The sequence below is a fragment of the Dendropsophus ebraccatus genome, chromosome 5 (genome assembly GCF_027789765.1).
Source record: "Dendropsophus ebraccatus isolate aDenEbr1 chromosome 5, aDenEbr1.pat, whole genome shotgun sequence".
NCBI classification, from domain to species: Eukaryota; Metazoa; Chordata; class Amphibia; order Anura; family Hylidae; genus Dendropsophus; species Dendropsophus ebraccatus.
The window spans coordinates 93,565,069-93,581,263 of record NC_091458.1 but is presented as its reverse complement, the minus strand read 5'-3'; the positions used below and the strand labels follow the sequence as shown (position 1 = coordinate 93,581,263).

At 38.7% G+C, this 16,195-nt stretch overlaps 1 long non-coding RNA gene across 1 annotated transcript in view; it reads right to left on the bottom strand.

The window, feature by feature from the left end:
* Positions 1 to 3,591: 3,591 nt before the first annotated feature.
* The window catches only part of LOC138793682 (uncharacterized), a 32,488-nt gene continuing 19,884 nt past the window's right edge, over positions 3,592 to 16,195 (bottom strand). Inside the window, exon 3 of the long non-coding RNA XR_011363314.1 lies at positions 3,592 to 3,669. This is a non-coding gene — a long non-coding RNA (uncharacterized lncRNA). The remainder of the gene's footprint in view (positions 3,670 to 16,195) is intronic.

The window sequence follows — 16,195 nt, the reverse complement described above, 5'->3', positions numbered from 1 at the left end:
AAACACAGGGTTGTGGTAATGACAATCTTAGCAGGCTTGGACGAAGGTTGCAGCTCCCAGTAAGACCCAGTGGTCAGCTGGATGCAATCCAGGCTGGTACTGCGGAATGGATCTTTCAAATTTCCAGCTCCATGGCTGTTAGTAGTCGATCCCAGAGCCAGCAATCATCTGAACCTTCCTCAGTGTCAGTTATTTTGCAGGGATTTGCCACTAATATGGGATAAAATTGATCTGGTTACATGTGATATTAGGCCACACTTCTTTAGCAACCTTCAGGAACAACTCAACTCACCTACCAGTCAAAGATATTGCAGGGTTTTACCACTCACATGAAAAGAAATTGGAACATGGGTTTATGGTATTGGTGATCCTAACAGGCTTGGACAAAGGTTGCAACTTCCAGTAAGACCCAGTGGGCAGAAGAACACTAGCCAGGCTGGTATTGTGGAAAAGATACGTCAAAGTTTTAGTTCCACGGCAGTCAGTAGTCAATTACAGAGCCAGCAATCATCAGAAGGGTCCTATGTGAAATTTGCTCCAAAGAGGTCATCATCATCATCATCAGGGCATGAAGTTGTATTTGTTCCACTGAGCCAGCGTCAGGTCCCATCCACAGCTCATTGTTCCAGAGGCAAAAGGTGGAGAGGTACAGCATCAGCTAGTCACCAGACTAGTGTTCAGGAAGGCACAGGCACTTAAAAGGTACCCCAAGGCAGCATCAGAACTCAACAACAATCTAGCAGTTTGTCTGTTACAAAGAACTGCCCACTGCGATCAGTACTGTGGCAGTGTTTCCGTGTTGGTGGCAGCAAAGACCATAATGCTATCTGTAGCTTATGTGACCATAAAATGGGTAGGTTTTAGTTTCAAACCCAGGTACTACTTCTATACGTCACCACATGGAACTGTGACCCTACGGCAATGATGATAAAAGGACAACTGGCTAAGTTGATTGCCCTTTATTTATTTTCATAATTTTTTAAATATAAAAATAACTAAATATAAAAATAAACATACAATTTCTTAACTGAACAAAGCAATAAATAAATAAAACATTATTAACCACACAATAAAATGAGGGCAAAATTGGTCCATTTCTACACTCATTCCTCCCCACTAACAACCTGTACAATTTATATCTACAATATATCTCCCAAAATTTTTAACAACCACAAACCATAAAATATTAATGAACTATATACACTACTATATTCAACACCCTACTATAAACCCCCATCTGGCTACGCGTATTACCCTGCAGTCTCTACAGTTCTACTTAGTGGAGTTAAAGCCATTTAGGACCGGATGGTTTGTGCACATCCGAGATGGAGAGTACCAAGTCCCTGTTTTTTTGCCAACAAAGCTAGGTTGGCAACTCTTTGCGGCTAAGCGTGGACGTCTAGAGATCCAGCTATGGCCACGTGTAGTACATGTCCAAGATTGCACATTGGATAACAGTCCAGCAGCAACAACAAGAAATAGAGGTCCCACCGCTATCTCCTCCTAGATTTCTATGTGGACATCATCCAAGCACCTCATCATCTGCCTCCCCCAACCTTGCCCGGTCATCATGCTGAAAAACACCCTGTTCCTTTAGCGTACCAACTCTGCCAAGCCCAGTGCTGTCAGGCTCTCCTTCCGAGGACTAAAGGATCTCCTGAAGATGACGAGGAAACTCTGCCAGAGTTTCCCCCTACCAGATCCAATGCAATCGTAAGCTGCAAACACATTAGCTGATTTACCATGTGGCGACTCAGTGGAACTCATCGCTCCACATGTCAGCTGTACCAACAAAGATTAGAAGTGCACTATTCCAATGCATGCCCCCAAAACAGTATTATCCGGGCACAAATCCCCTTGACTATGTTTCTCAAAGAACATTTCCCTTCTTGTATCCATAGCTGTAGGGTTTTCATTCACTGGCACAATTCAGCCGTGGCAAAAAATAGTAGAATTCATGTCCCATTTTTACAGACACACATGGTGACTGGCTGATAAATGTTCTTGGAGTTTCTACAACATTACCATGGTAGTTAGATGTTGCACAAAGGCTCATGAAAGGGAACTTATTCTGTAAGGTTTTAACAGCTCTCATGATTTCTTGAGTGGTATAACGCTAAAGGATAGGTTTGTGATGGGGTATACTACACAGAAGATGAAGTCCTCTTAATGTTATATAAGAACTTTCTAAAGCTTCTACCAGCCATTATCTGTTTCTGAAAGGAAGGTTACCTTGCCTACTTCAATGTGCATTCAAACATGAATGGTTAAGGGAGACAAATAAATTAAGAGGGAACCAAATAAATTATTTATATGGGGGGTAGTGCCACTACTGTTAATTCAATAGATGAGACAGGCCACTAATGTGACTGTATGGGGAAGGGGGGGGGGGTCACTGGGAATGGAAGGGTTTGAATACTTCATTGGACAAGGGATGGAAGGAGTTTGATGGGGATTTGGAACTGTTTTTTCATTTTTTTGTCACATGTGTTTTACAGTACAGTAAAGATTTATATGAACTGACTATCCAGTAATATGACTAGGCAGGAACTCCACAGAGCAGGAACACTGGGTTAACTTCACCCACAGCACCCACAGACTGGTTTGAATGCACACTTCTGCCTTTACAGCCAGCACAGACTGGTTTGAATGCACACTGCTGGCTTTACAGCCGCACAGACTGGTTTAAATGCAAACTGCTGGCTTTACAGCCACACAGCCACACAGACTGGTTTAAATGCACACTGCTGGCTTTACAGTCACACAGACTGGTTTGAATGCACACTGTCTTCAAGACACCCATAGCCTGGATTCAATTTACACTGATCACTTCTCCCACACACTGGTATAACTTGACCCACAGTACTCACAGAAACCCACCTATAATATACTCTACTAGCCTGTCCTATCTATCCCTATCTATCTCTATTTCTTTCCCTGCCTTGCCCTAAGGGCCCTATTTCACCAACAGATTTTCTGACAGATTTTTTTTTGAGCCAAAGCCAGGAACGGCCTATAAACAGAGAACAAGTCATAAAGGAAAGACTGAGATTTCTTCTTTTAAAAACCATTCCTGGCTTTGGCTTTAAAAAATCTGTCAGATAATCTTTTGATGTAATAGGGCCCTAGGTGCCTGCTGCAATCCTTATCTCCGCTGCACGCACAACCCACTGCCTGCCTCCAGGAAGTGGAGCACACTATATACAGGGTGAGGGGGAGGTGCTGACATCACAGTGGGGCTTGCAGGTTATTGGATTGCCACAAGCAATTATGAATAATCTCTTGCTCCTGTCAAGTGACAGTACTGTAGCTAAACATGTGTGTTCGGCCGCCATGCTTAGTGAATTTGTTACAAATCAGGTGGAATTCACTTTGCAGAAGTAAATTCTGCACAAATCCAGTTTCAGACATCTCTAGTATATATGTTCAAATGGTAAAATGACATCTGTTTTATTTTAAGGTGCAAAAAATGTATGCAAATGTGGAGTTAATTCTGATGAACATTTTAATAACAATGTATAAAAGAGTACAATTTTGTTTTATGAACTAAAATTGTATTTTAATGAGGGAAATATTGATACTAACCTTGGTAGTGTGCTCCCTTGGGGAATAGCTGGCAGATACTTCATACTTTCAAGCACCATATGTCATCTTCAATGTTAAAAACACCTGCATTGAAATTTCATCCAACACATTGTCAGTATCCTAAAACATCTATAATGGATGTCCCATAATGTAACACAGCATTCGTTCATTCTTTAAAGTAGATGAGAGAGAGAATAAAGTTGTGGAATATTTACTGACTGAAAATTGCTCATGACTATTAATAAAGATTTGGGAATGTTCTACCCAAGGTCAACCTTCTCAATGATCTTTTATAGTTACAGCTGCAGTCAATATACTTGCTTGTTTTAAGTAGTCATTTCATATAGTACCTATTAGTGTGCAATATCAGTGTGCAGGAAATTATTTCACAAATTTTCCTGCTACATGGAATATTGAGATGTTACTGCATCATAAAAGTATTTCTCATATTCCAAGGCATCCTTTGCTAAGTAATATATTTATTAATAGAAAACCCCCTCTATCTCTCTAAAATGTTGCAGATTCCACAGCTCGCACCGGCTCGCGGACTCAGACGCACGCCATAAACTCCATTCTATGCACGGGCAGATTCTGCCGACCATCCAAAAAATGCACAGGTTCATTCTTTGTACGCACGGCGGAATCCACCCTACCAAAGAATGGAGTCTATGGCATGGGCGGAGACGCGTGTAGCCGCCAGAGTCTGTGAGCGGGCATGAGCTGCGGAATCCGTGACGGGTTTCCTGTTGGGATTCCATAGTGTGCACAAACCCAAACAAAGGTAGAATAATTAGTACAATCATTCTTCTTTGATGGTTCCGCTTATTGGGTTAAAGGGGAACTCCGGGTAGAGGGTAAAAAAAATGAAACGTCTTCAGAAGCATATAACAATACTTACCTTTCTATCCCAGTTTTGAAACTACCAAAAATCCATTTGTTTGGGGGGATTTTGTTCTGTTTTTTATTTCTATATTTCCTGGTTGAGCAGATGTACTCAGTACTACAAGTTCCAGAATGCAATGCTTTCCCTCAGCTGTTCCATCACAGTCCCCCACCCTGCCTATTCACTGCCCAAAACTGTTGCAGAACATCTAGGCTGTGTTCACACATTGCAGTTTCATTGTGTTACTGAATTATTTGCAGTACTTTATCATTTCATTGTGGTCCCACCCACACAGCACGCTGTATTCTCTACCTGTAATGCTGATATTGGAATAAAGCAATAAAGCATGAACACATACACATGCTCATGATTATGGGGCTTGTCCCCAAAACGCGTAGACATGCTGTTTTTAACATGGTTGTTTTTTAATATGCACAAGTGGTAGTTAGTGTGAGTTCTACTGCTAATGACTTGGCGAGGTTAACCTATATGTTGTCTATACCCTAAAGACAATGGTAAATGTAGTAAAGAAAAAAGGAGGTTTATAGGTCCTCTAGACAAGTCTAAATGAGGTAAATAACAAGATGTGGAGATGATTTGCAGGATAATTTTACTGGTAGATAATTAAAAAATGTAATGTAACCAAAAGCATGATAAAAACATGGATTAAATCGCAAGTGACATGGTAGAACACAGATAGATACAGGTATATTATATAGAATGTATAATTTGTACCAAAAAAAGAACGATAACAATAAATAGGAAAAGTAAGGATAAGAAAAAAATAAAAATAACAATAAAAAATGAAAAATGGAGAGATGAAAAATAAAATGAAAAAATCAAAAAATGGAGTGATGAAAAAATAATAAATGAGAAAGATGAAAAAACGCTGATAAAAAGGTTAAAAAATTGTGCACATAATTGGTATACCAAATAAACTCAATTCATCAGCACTATGTGCTAGAATTAATAATGATAAATCATATATAGAGCCAAGTTCATAGTAAAATGGCGCTTTTGTACCACTTAGTTATGTCACACATGTATGAATGTGTGCTACTCAAAACCAGTTGTAAAGTCTTACGTGGTAGCACTCATATGGCGAACTGTTCATATGGCAAATGCGCCTGATATACAGTCAGCTGAAATAGGTTGATTAATAGTTATCGCATATATGTAGCGATGAGCATGCGTTTGCTAATAAAGTTAAGTGGTGTATGTTACACCTCTCACCGTTCCTGCGGAATGTAGGGTCCCCGGAGTGGCTGGCTCGTATGTTCAGACTTGCCGGTCTTGATTAAGCTGTTCCTGCACTGGAGGCGAACGACGTGCTCAGACGCTGAGAGCGAGTACCATGCTCTGATGCTGGGAGCAAGTGCCGTGCTTAGGTGCTGGAAGCGAGTGCCGTGCTCAGCCCAGGTATATATACAGATCGGAGCTCCGTACATGCGCAGTGAGGTGTGTTGCCCGCGGGACCTCGTGGTGGTTTTAGCGCCAAATTGGATATTTGGAAAAAGCTGTAAGCGTGGTAAGCTTTTAGGTAATGGTTCTTAGGTAAGGTTCTGTTGATGGCTGATAAGATATTGTTAGTAGCTGGACGCGTTTCGATACTTTCTTAGTATCTTTTTCAACAGCAAGAAAGAAAATAATGATCAAGTCCTGGTATTGATGAGTATATATGTATAGCAGGCTGGTCCTGATTGGTTGGATTTAATTATAATCCGGTAATTATCAAGGTCAGGTGCACCAAATATAGAAGCAATTTGATATAATGCAGTATGCTTTCATGGTGGATTAGTTATAATTCATAGTAATATAGTAGATTTACACAATAAAAAAGAGATTGGAACAGTACAATGAACTTATGTATAATTAATGATTAGTGTATTCAAAACAAATATTTAACGACAAAGAGACATACTACAAATTGTTATTCATATTGAAATGATGTTCTAACCAATATAGTTCTTTCAATATGTGTGTTTAAATTATACATGGAAAAGAACAGAATGTATATAGTGTCATTTGTGATCTGTATCTTATGATAAAAATAGTTGCAATATTATGTATAAAATCATATTAAGAACTGGTACGGATTGCAAGGGACAGTGTGGAAGAAGGTCTATATCTACTGTATGGATGTATGACTTCCAGCTTAGGACTAGTGATAAGGGAAGACCCCTAGGGATTAATCCCAGAGTCCGTCACCGCGCTGATAAACAGCCTAGGCAGGTGACGGGCTGTGAGAGAGAGCCCCAGAGGTCCAGATCTAGATGAAACCGAAAATTTCAAGTTCTTCATTTAAGCCTTTTGGGGATATTGTTTCAAAATCGTAAATAAAGCGGGATTCTGCTCTGGACATGGATGCTATAAAATCACCTCCTCTCCAACTGTGCTTGACTGATTGTAGGGCTGCAAACTGAATTTCAGAGATATCACTGTTATGAAATTGTTTGAAGTGTGCAGAAAGGGGATGTTTTTCATTGCCTTTTTGTATATTGTAAAAGTGCTCATGTATACGGGTTTTGAGTTGTCTTTTGGTTCTACCGATATATTGTTTTGCACATGGGCATTGGACGATATAGATGATACCCTTTGTTTGGCATGTAAGTAGTTCAGATATGTTCCATGTATAATTATTGGCAGTGGATGTAAATTTGGATGTTTTTCTTGGAAATTTGGTACGTTTGCAACAGAAACAAGTACCGCACCTAAAGAAACCTTGTGTGGATAGCCATGTGGATGATGATTGTTTATATGACAAATCTTTAACAGTGGGGGCTACTCTAAGGCCAAGGTTCGGTGCCTTCGTGAAGATGATTGGTGGTTTAGATGGTAGCAATGCTGCTAGTGTCTTTTCTTGGCACAAAATTGGCCAATTTTTTTGTATAATCTTCTCAATCTGCTTATGTTGTGGATTGTAAGGTAGTATGATTTTGGAGATACTTGTGTCACTAGAGGTGGTGTTTGATGGTGATGTTTTGTTGAAATAGGTAGTTCTATCTGTTTTCCTAATTTTATCTAGGGATTTTTGGATAACAGTATCAGGGTAGTTCTTTGCTTTGAATTGTTCAGACAGAACTTGTGCTTCCTTTTCAAAATTTTCTTCCATGGTACAGTTTCGTTTGAGACGTCTGAATTGGCTCGTAGGGATATTAAGGAGCCATCTGGGGAGATGGCAACTGGAAAAGAGAATAAAACTGTTTTTTGCTGTAGGTTTGGTGTATGTTTGACACATGAGTTTGTCTTTCTCAGCTGTGATGAGGAGATCTAGAAATTCCACTTGTTGTTTGCTAATGTGAGGTGTAAATTTTAGGTTGAAGTTATTGATATCCAGAGCAGAAATGAAACTGGTGAGGTCTGTTTGTGGGCCTTTCCAAATGAGAATAATGTCATCTATATAACGTTTCCAGATTAATAGATTCGAGTTTAGATGTGGAGTGATTGTGATGGATTCCCAGAAAGCCATGAATAGATTCGCATAACTAGGGGCAAATCTTGTGCCCATAGCTGTACCTGTGAGTTGATTGTAATAATTGTTGTTAAAGTGAAAGTAATTGTGAGTGAGTATGAAATGGATGGCTTGGAGAGTGAATTCTATCTGATTTGTCGGCATGGTTGTCTGTTCCAGAAAGTATTTGATTGCGGTTAAACCTTGTTCATGATTAATAATTGTGTACAGTGACTGGACATCTAAAGTAGCCATGATGTGGTCTGATTGCCAAGCAAAGGTCTCTATGAATTGAACTACTTGTGTGGTGTCTTTGATATATGATGTTGTGGTTTGTACTATGGGTTGAAGTATGCGATCAATATAGTTGGATAGATTTGATGTCAGAGATTGGATGCCTGATATGATCGGGCGACCGGGAGGGTTTTGAGGGTTCTTATGTATTTTTGGAATACAATAGAATACGGGTAATCTTTTTTGAGTTCCTGTGATAAAGTCATATTCTTTCGTGTTGATGATTTCTTCTTCCACTGCTGGATCACAGAGATTTTTTAATTCCAATTCGTAAACATTAATTGGGTCGGTTTTGAGTTGTTGGTATGTAGAGGTGTCAGAAAGTTGTTTAAGGCATTCTTCATTGTATTGAGTAGTGTCCAAAATGACTATTCCTCCACCTTTGTCAGCTGGGCGTATGGTGATATTGTTATTGGCTTGTAACTCTTTAATTGCCTGTCGTTCTTTGTATGTGAGATTGTTTCTAAGTTTTGTATTGTGTTGTAGATTGCGGATGTCGGTTTCTACTGTTTTCTTAAATGTAATGATCTCCTGACCCGCTTCTTGTCTCGGATAAAATTTGGATTGTAATGTGCAGTTAGTATGAATATGACAGTCTTGTTTTTTGTTTTGTTGTTCTAGAGGATTTTTGATAAAGTATTTTGTAAGACATAATTTTCTAATATATTTCTCTAGTCCTATGTAGGTGTCAAACTTATTGAGTGAATTGTTGGGTGCAAATTTTAAGCCTTTGTTCAAAAGCGAGATTTGGGGATTGGTGAGTTGGATAGAGCTAAGGTTGATGATAGAATCTACTAACGAGTCTTGCCCATTTTTCTTGGTTGGTGTTCGATTTGGTCTACGTCTGCGGATTCGTTTACGAGTGGTCTTTTCTTGGGTGTTATGGTGTCTAGTTGTCTGTGTGGGGGTCCTTGTGTATTGTGTTTGACCATTGGGTATGGTATTGGGTGTTGATGTCTGTGTTGTGTTGATGTCTGATATCTGGGCTGGGATCTGTATTGAGTTGGAGAGTATTGGTAGTGCCGGGTCTGATGATGAGTGGATGATTGGTAAGGGTGTGATGGATGGTGTCGAGGATATGGATTCGGTGATTTGGGACTGAATGAGTAATATGTTGGATGACGTGTGTCTGGTTTGTATGGAGGTGGATGAGTGGATCTCTCTAAAAAATGACAGTTGGTGTTTGATGCAAGCGGGGCATATCTATTATGGATCGGGATATCCAATAGTGGTAATGACATAGCAGAGCCATGTTTGTTTGTGGTTAAAGAAGGTGTATGAGTACGGTTCTCTTGCCATTTGATTTTCCTGGCTTTTTTCTGCATAATTTCATGTTCTAACTGATCTAACTTCTTGCAAGCACTAGTCTGGTACCTCGTATATTCTTCTGTTATTGGATGTGTTTCCAATTTGATTTTAATGGTGGATATCTGGTTGTCTAGTTGGACTAGAAGTTCTTGTCTCCTTTCTATTACCATCTGGACTAAGGCAATAGATTGAACTTTAAAGAAGGATTCCCATTTGTTGGTAAATTCTTCATTAATTAAATCATTGGCAGGTAATTTGTGCAATGTAAGACCTTTTGGTAGTAGGTCTAATTCTAGGTAGTGGTTGAGGCTTTTGATTTCCCATTGTTTGTGGAGTATTGTTTCAAGGTCTCTGAATGTTTTTGATAATGAGGCATCTTTAGTGGTGTCAGGTTGTTGTATAGTGTCGTTGAATGAGAATTCTGCAATGGTACGTTTTTTGGATTCTAAATGGGACCAAATGTCCATAATGATGGCTATTAGCAGGTACTTCAAACACTGGAGGGTATGGAAATAGATAGCACAAGTGGTAGTTAGTGTGAGTTCTACTGCTAATGACTTGGCGAGGTTAACCTATATGTTGTCTATACCCTAAAGACAATGGTAAATGTAGTAAAGAAAAAAGGAGGTTTATAGGTCCTCTAGACAAGTCTAAATGAGGTAAATAACAAGATGTGGAGATGATTTGCAGGATAATTTTACTGGTAGATAATTAAAAAATGTAATGTAACCAAAAGCATGATAAAAACATGGATTAAATCGCAAGTGACATGGTAGAACACAGATAGATACAGGTATATTATATAGAATGTATAATTTGTACCAAAAAAAGAACGATAACAATAAATAGGAAAAGTAAGGATAAGAAAAAAATAAAAATAACAATAAAAAATGAAAAATGAAAAATGGAGAGATGAAAAATAAAATGAAAAAATCAAAAAATGGAGTGATGAAAAAATAATAAATGAGAAAGATGAAAAAACGCTGATAAAAAGGTTAAAAAATTGTGCACATAATTGGTATACCAAATAAACTCAATTCATCAGCACTATGTGCTAGAATTAATAATGATAAATCATATATAGAGCCAAGTTCATAGTAAAATGGCGCTTTTGTACCACTTAGTTATGTCACACATGTATGAATGTGTGCTACTCAAAACCAGTTGTAAAGTCTTACGTGGTAGCACTCATATGGCGAACTGTTCATATGGCAAATGCGCCTGATATACAGTCAGCTGAAATAGGTTGAGTAATAGTTATCGCATATATGTAGCGATGAGCATGCGTTTGCTAATAAAGTTAAGTGGTGTATGTTACACCTCTCACCGTTCCTGCGGAATGTAGGGTCCCCGGAGTGGCTGGCTCGTATGTTCAGACTTGCATGGTACTCGCTCTCAGCGTCTGAGCACGTCGTTCGCCTCCAGTGCAGGAACAGCTTAATCAAGACCGGCAAGTCTGAACATACGAGCCAGCCACTCCGGGGACCCTACATTCCGCAGGAACGGTGAGAGGTGTAACATACACCACTTAACTTTATTAGCAAACGCATGCTCATCGCTACATATATGCGATAATTATTACTCAACCTATTTCAGCTGACTGTATATCAGGCGCATTTGCCATATGAACAGTTCGCCATATGAGTGCTACCACGTAAGACTTTACAACTGGTTTTGAGTAGCACACATTCATACATGTGTGACATAACTAAGTGGTACAAAAGCGCCATTTTACTATGAACTTGGCTCTATATATGATTTATCATTATTAATTCTAGCACATAGTGCTGATGAATTGAGTTTATTTGGTATACCAATTATGTGCACAATTTTTTAACCTTTTTATCAGCGTTTTTTCATCTTTCTCATTTATTATTTTTTCATCACTCCATTTTTTGATTTTTTCATTTTATTTTTCATCTCTCCATTTTTCATTTTTCATTTTTTATTGTTATTTTTATTTTTTTCTTATCCTTACTTTTCCTATTTATTGTTATCGTTCTTTTTTTGGTACAAATTATACATTCTATATAATATACCTGTATCTATCTGTGTTCTACCATGTCACTTGCGATTTAATCCATGTTTTTATCATGCTTTTGGTTACATTACATTTTTTAATTATCTACCAGTAAAATTATCCTGCAAATCATCTCCACATCTTGTTATTTACCTCATTTAGACTTGTCTAGAGGACCTATAAACCTCCTTTTTTCTTTACTACATTTACCATTGTCTTTAGGGTATAGACAACATATAGGTTAACCTCGCCAAGTCATTAGCAGTAGAACTCACACTAACTACCACTTGTGCTATCTATTTCCATACCCTCCAGTGTTTGAAGTACCTGCTAATAGCCATCATTATGGACATTTGGTCCCATTTAGAATCCAAAAAACGTACCATTGCAGAATTCTCATTCAACGACACTATACAACAACCTGACACCACTAAAGATGCCTCATTATCAAAAACATTCAGAGACCTTGAAACAATACTCCACAAACAATGGGAAATCAAAAGCCTCAACCACTACCTAGAATTAGACCTACTACCAAAAGGTCTTACATTGCACAAATTACCTGCCAATGATTTAATTAATGAAGAATTTACCAACAAATGGGAATCCTTCTTTAAAGTTCAATCTATTGCCTTAGTCCAGATGGTAATAGAAAGGAGACAAGAACTTCTAGTCCAACTAGACAACCAGATATCCACCATTAAAATCAAATTGGAAACACATCCAATAACAGAAGAATATACGAGGTACCAGACTAGTGCTTGCAAGAAGTTAGATCAGTTAGAACATGAAATTATGCAGAAAAAAGCCAGGAAAATCAAATGGCAAGAGAACCGTACTCATACACCTTCTTTAACCACAAACAAACATGGCTCTGCTATGTCATTACCACTATTGGATATCCCGATCCATAATAGATATGCCCCGCTTGCATCAAACACCAACTGTCATTTTTTAGAGAGATCCACTCATCCACCTCCATACAAACCAGACACACGTCATCCAACATATTACTCATTCAGTCCCAAATCACCGAATCCATATCCTCGACACCATCCATCACACCCTTACCAATCATCCACTCATCATCAGACCCGGCACTACCAATACTCTCCAACTCAATACAGATCCCAGCCCAGATATCAGACATCAACACAACACAGACATCAACACCCAATACCATACCCAATGGTCAAACACAATACACAAGGACCCCCACACAGACAACTAGACACCATAACACCCAAGAAAAGACCACTCGTAAACGAATCCGCAGACGTAGACCAAATCGAACACCAACCAAGAAAAATGGGCAAGACTCGTTAGTAGATTCTATCATCAACCTTAGCTCTATCCAACTCACCAATCCCCAAATCTCGCTTTTGAACAAAGGCTTAAAATTTGCACCCAACAATTCACTCAATAAGTTTGACACCTACATAGGACTAGAGAAATATATTAGAAAATTATGTCTTACAAAATACTTTATCAAAAATCCTCTAGAACAACAAAACAAAAAACAAGACTGTCATATTCATACTAACTGCACATTACAATCCAAATTTTATCCGAGACAAGAAGCGGGTCAGGAGATCATTACATTTAAGAAAACAGTAGAAACCGACATCCGCAATCTACAACACAATACAAAACTTAGAAACAATCTCACATACAAAGAACGACAGGCAATTAAAGAGTTACAAGCCAATAACAATATCACCATACGCCCAGCTGACAAAGGTGGAGGAATAGTCATTTTGGACACTACTCAATACAATGAAGAATGCCTTAAACAACTTTCTGACACCTCTACATACCAACAACTCAAAACCGACCCAATTAATGTTTACGAATTGGAATTAAAAAATCTCTGTGATCCAGCAGTGGAAGAAGAAATCATCAACACGAAAGAATATGACTTTATCACAGGAACTCAAAAAAGATTACCCGTATTCTATTGTATTCCAAAAATACATAAGAACCCTCAAAACCCTCCCGGTCGCCCGATCATATCAGGCATCCAATCTCTGACATCAAATCTATCCAACTATATTGATCGCATACTTCAACCCATAGTACAAACCACAACATCATATATCAAAGACACCACACAAGTAGTTCAATTCATAGAGACCTTTGCTTGGCAATCAGACCACATCATGGCTACTTTAGATGTCCAGTCACTGTACACAATTATTAATCATGAACAAGGTTTAACCGCAATCAAATACTTTCTGGAACAGACAACCATGCCGACAAATCAGATAGAATTCACTCTCCAAGCCATCCATTTCATACTCACTCACAATTACTTTCACTTTAACAACAATTATTACAATCAACTCACAGGTACAGCTATGGGCACAAGATTTGCCCCTAGTTATGCGAATCTATTCATGGCTTTCTGGGAATCCATCACAATCACTCCACATCTAAACTCGAATCTATTAATCTGGAAACGTTATATAGATGACATTATTCTCATTTGGAAAGGCCCACAAACAGACCTCACCAGTTTCATTTCTGCTCTGGATATCAATAACTTCAACCTAAAATTTACACCTCACATTAGCAAACAACAAGTGGAATTTCTAGATCTCCTCATCACAGCTGAGAAAGACAAACTCATGTGTCAAACATACACCAAACCTACAGCAAAAAACAGTTTTATTCTCTTTTCCAGTTGCCATCTCCCCAGATGGCTCCTTAATATCCCTACGAGCCAATTCAGACGTCTCAAACGAAACTGTACCATGGAAGAAAATTTTGAAAAGGAAGCACAAGTTCTGTCTGAACAATTCAAAGCAAAGAACTACCCTGATACTGTTATCCAAAAATCCCTAGATAAAATTAGGAAAACAGATAGAACTACCTATTTCAACAAAACATCACCATCAAACACCACCTCTAGTGACACAAGTATCTCCAAAATCATACTACCTTACAATCCACAACATAAGCAGATTGAGAAGATTATACAAAAAAATTGGCCAATTTTGTGCCAAGATAAGACACTAGCAGCATTGCTACCATCTAAACCACCAATCATCTTCACGAAGGCACCGAACCTTGGCCTTAGAGTAGCCCCCACTGTTAAAGATTTGTCATATAAACAATCATCATCCACATGGCTATCCACACAAGGTTTCTTTAGGTGCGGTACTTGTTTCTGTTGCAAACGTACCAAATTTCCAAGAAAAACATCCAAATTTACATCCACTGCCAATAATTATACATGGAACATATCTGAACTACTTACATGCCAAACAAAGGGTATCATCTATATCGTCCAATGCCCATGTGCAAAACAATATATCGGTAGAACCAAAAGACAACTCAAAACCCGTATACATGAGCACTTTTACAATATACAAAAAGGCAATGAAAAACATCCCCTTTCTGCACACTTCAAACAATTTCATAACAGTGATATCTCTGAAATTCAGTTTGCAGCCCTACAATCAGTCAAGCACAGTTGGAGAGGAGGTGATTTTATAGCATCCATGTCCAGAGCAGAATCCCGCTTTATTTACGATTTTGAAACAATATCCCCAAAAGGCTTAAATGAAGAACTTGAAATTTTCGGTTTCATCTAGATCTGGACCTCTGGGGCTCTCTCTCACAGCCCGTCACCTGCCTAGGCTGTTTATCAGCGCGGTGACGGACTCTGGGATTAATCCCTAGGGGTCTTCCCTTATCACTAGTCCTAAGCTGGAAGTCATACATCCATACAGTAGATATAGACCTTCTTCCACACTGTCCCTTGCAATCCGTACCAGTTCTTAATATGATTTTATACATAATATTGCAACTATTTTTATCATAAGATACAGATCACAAATGACACTATATACATTCTGTTCTTTTCCATGTATAATTTAAACACACATATTGAAAGAACTATATTGGTTAGAACATCATTTCAATATGAATAACAATTTGTAGTATGTCTCTTTGTCGTTAAATATTTGTTTTGAATACACTAATCATTAATTATACATAAGTTCATTGTACTGTTCCAATCTCTTTTTTATTGTGTAAATCTACTATATTACTATGAATTATAACTAATCCACCATGAAAGCATACTGCATTATATCAAATTGCTTCTATATTTGGTGCACCTGACCTTGATAATTACCGGATTATAATTAAATCCAACCAATCAGGACCAGCCTGCTATACATATATACTCATCAATACCAGGACTTGATCATTATTTTCTTTCTTGCTGTTGAAAAAGATACTAAGAAAGTATCGAAACGCGTCCAGCTACTAACAATATCTTATCAGCCATCAACAGAACCTTACCTAAGAACCATTACCTAAAAGCTTACCACGCTTACAGCTTTTTCCAAATATCCAATTTGGCGCTAAAACCACCACGAGGTCCCGCGGGCAACACACCTCACTGCGCATGTACGGAGCTCCGATCTGTATATATACCTGGGCTGAGCACGGCACTCGCTTCCAGCACCTAAGCACGGCACTTGCTCCCAGCATCAGAGCATGGTACTCGCTCTCAGCGTCTGAGCACGTCGTTCGCCTCCAGTGCAGGAACAGCTTAATCAAGACCGGCAAGTCTGAACATACGAGCCAGCCACTCCGGGGACCCTACATTCCGCAGGAACGGTGAGAGGTGTAACATACACCA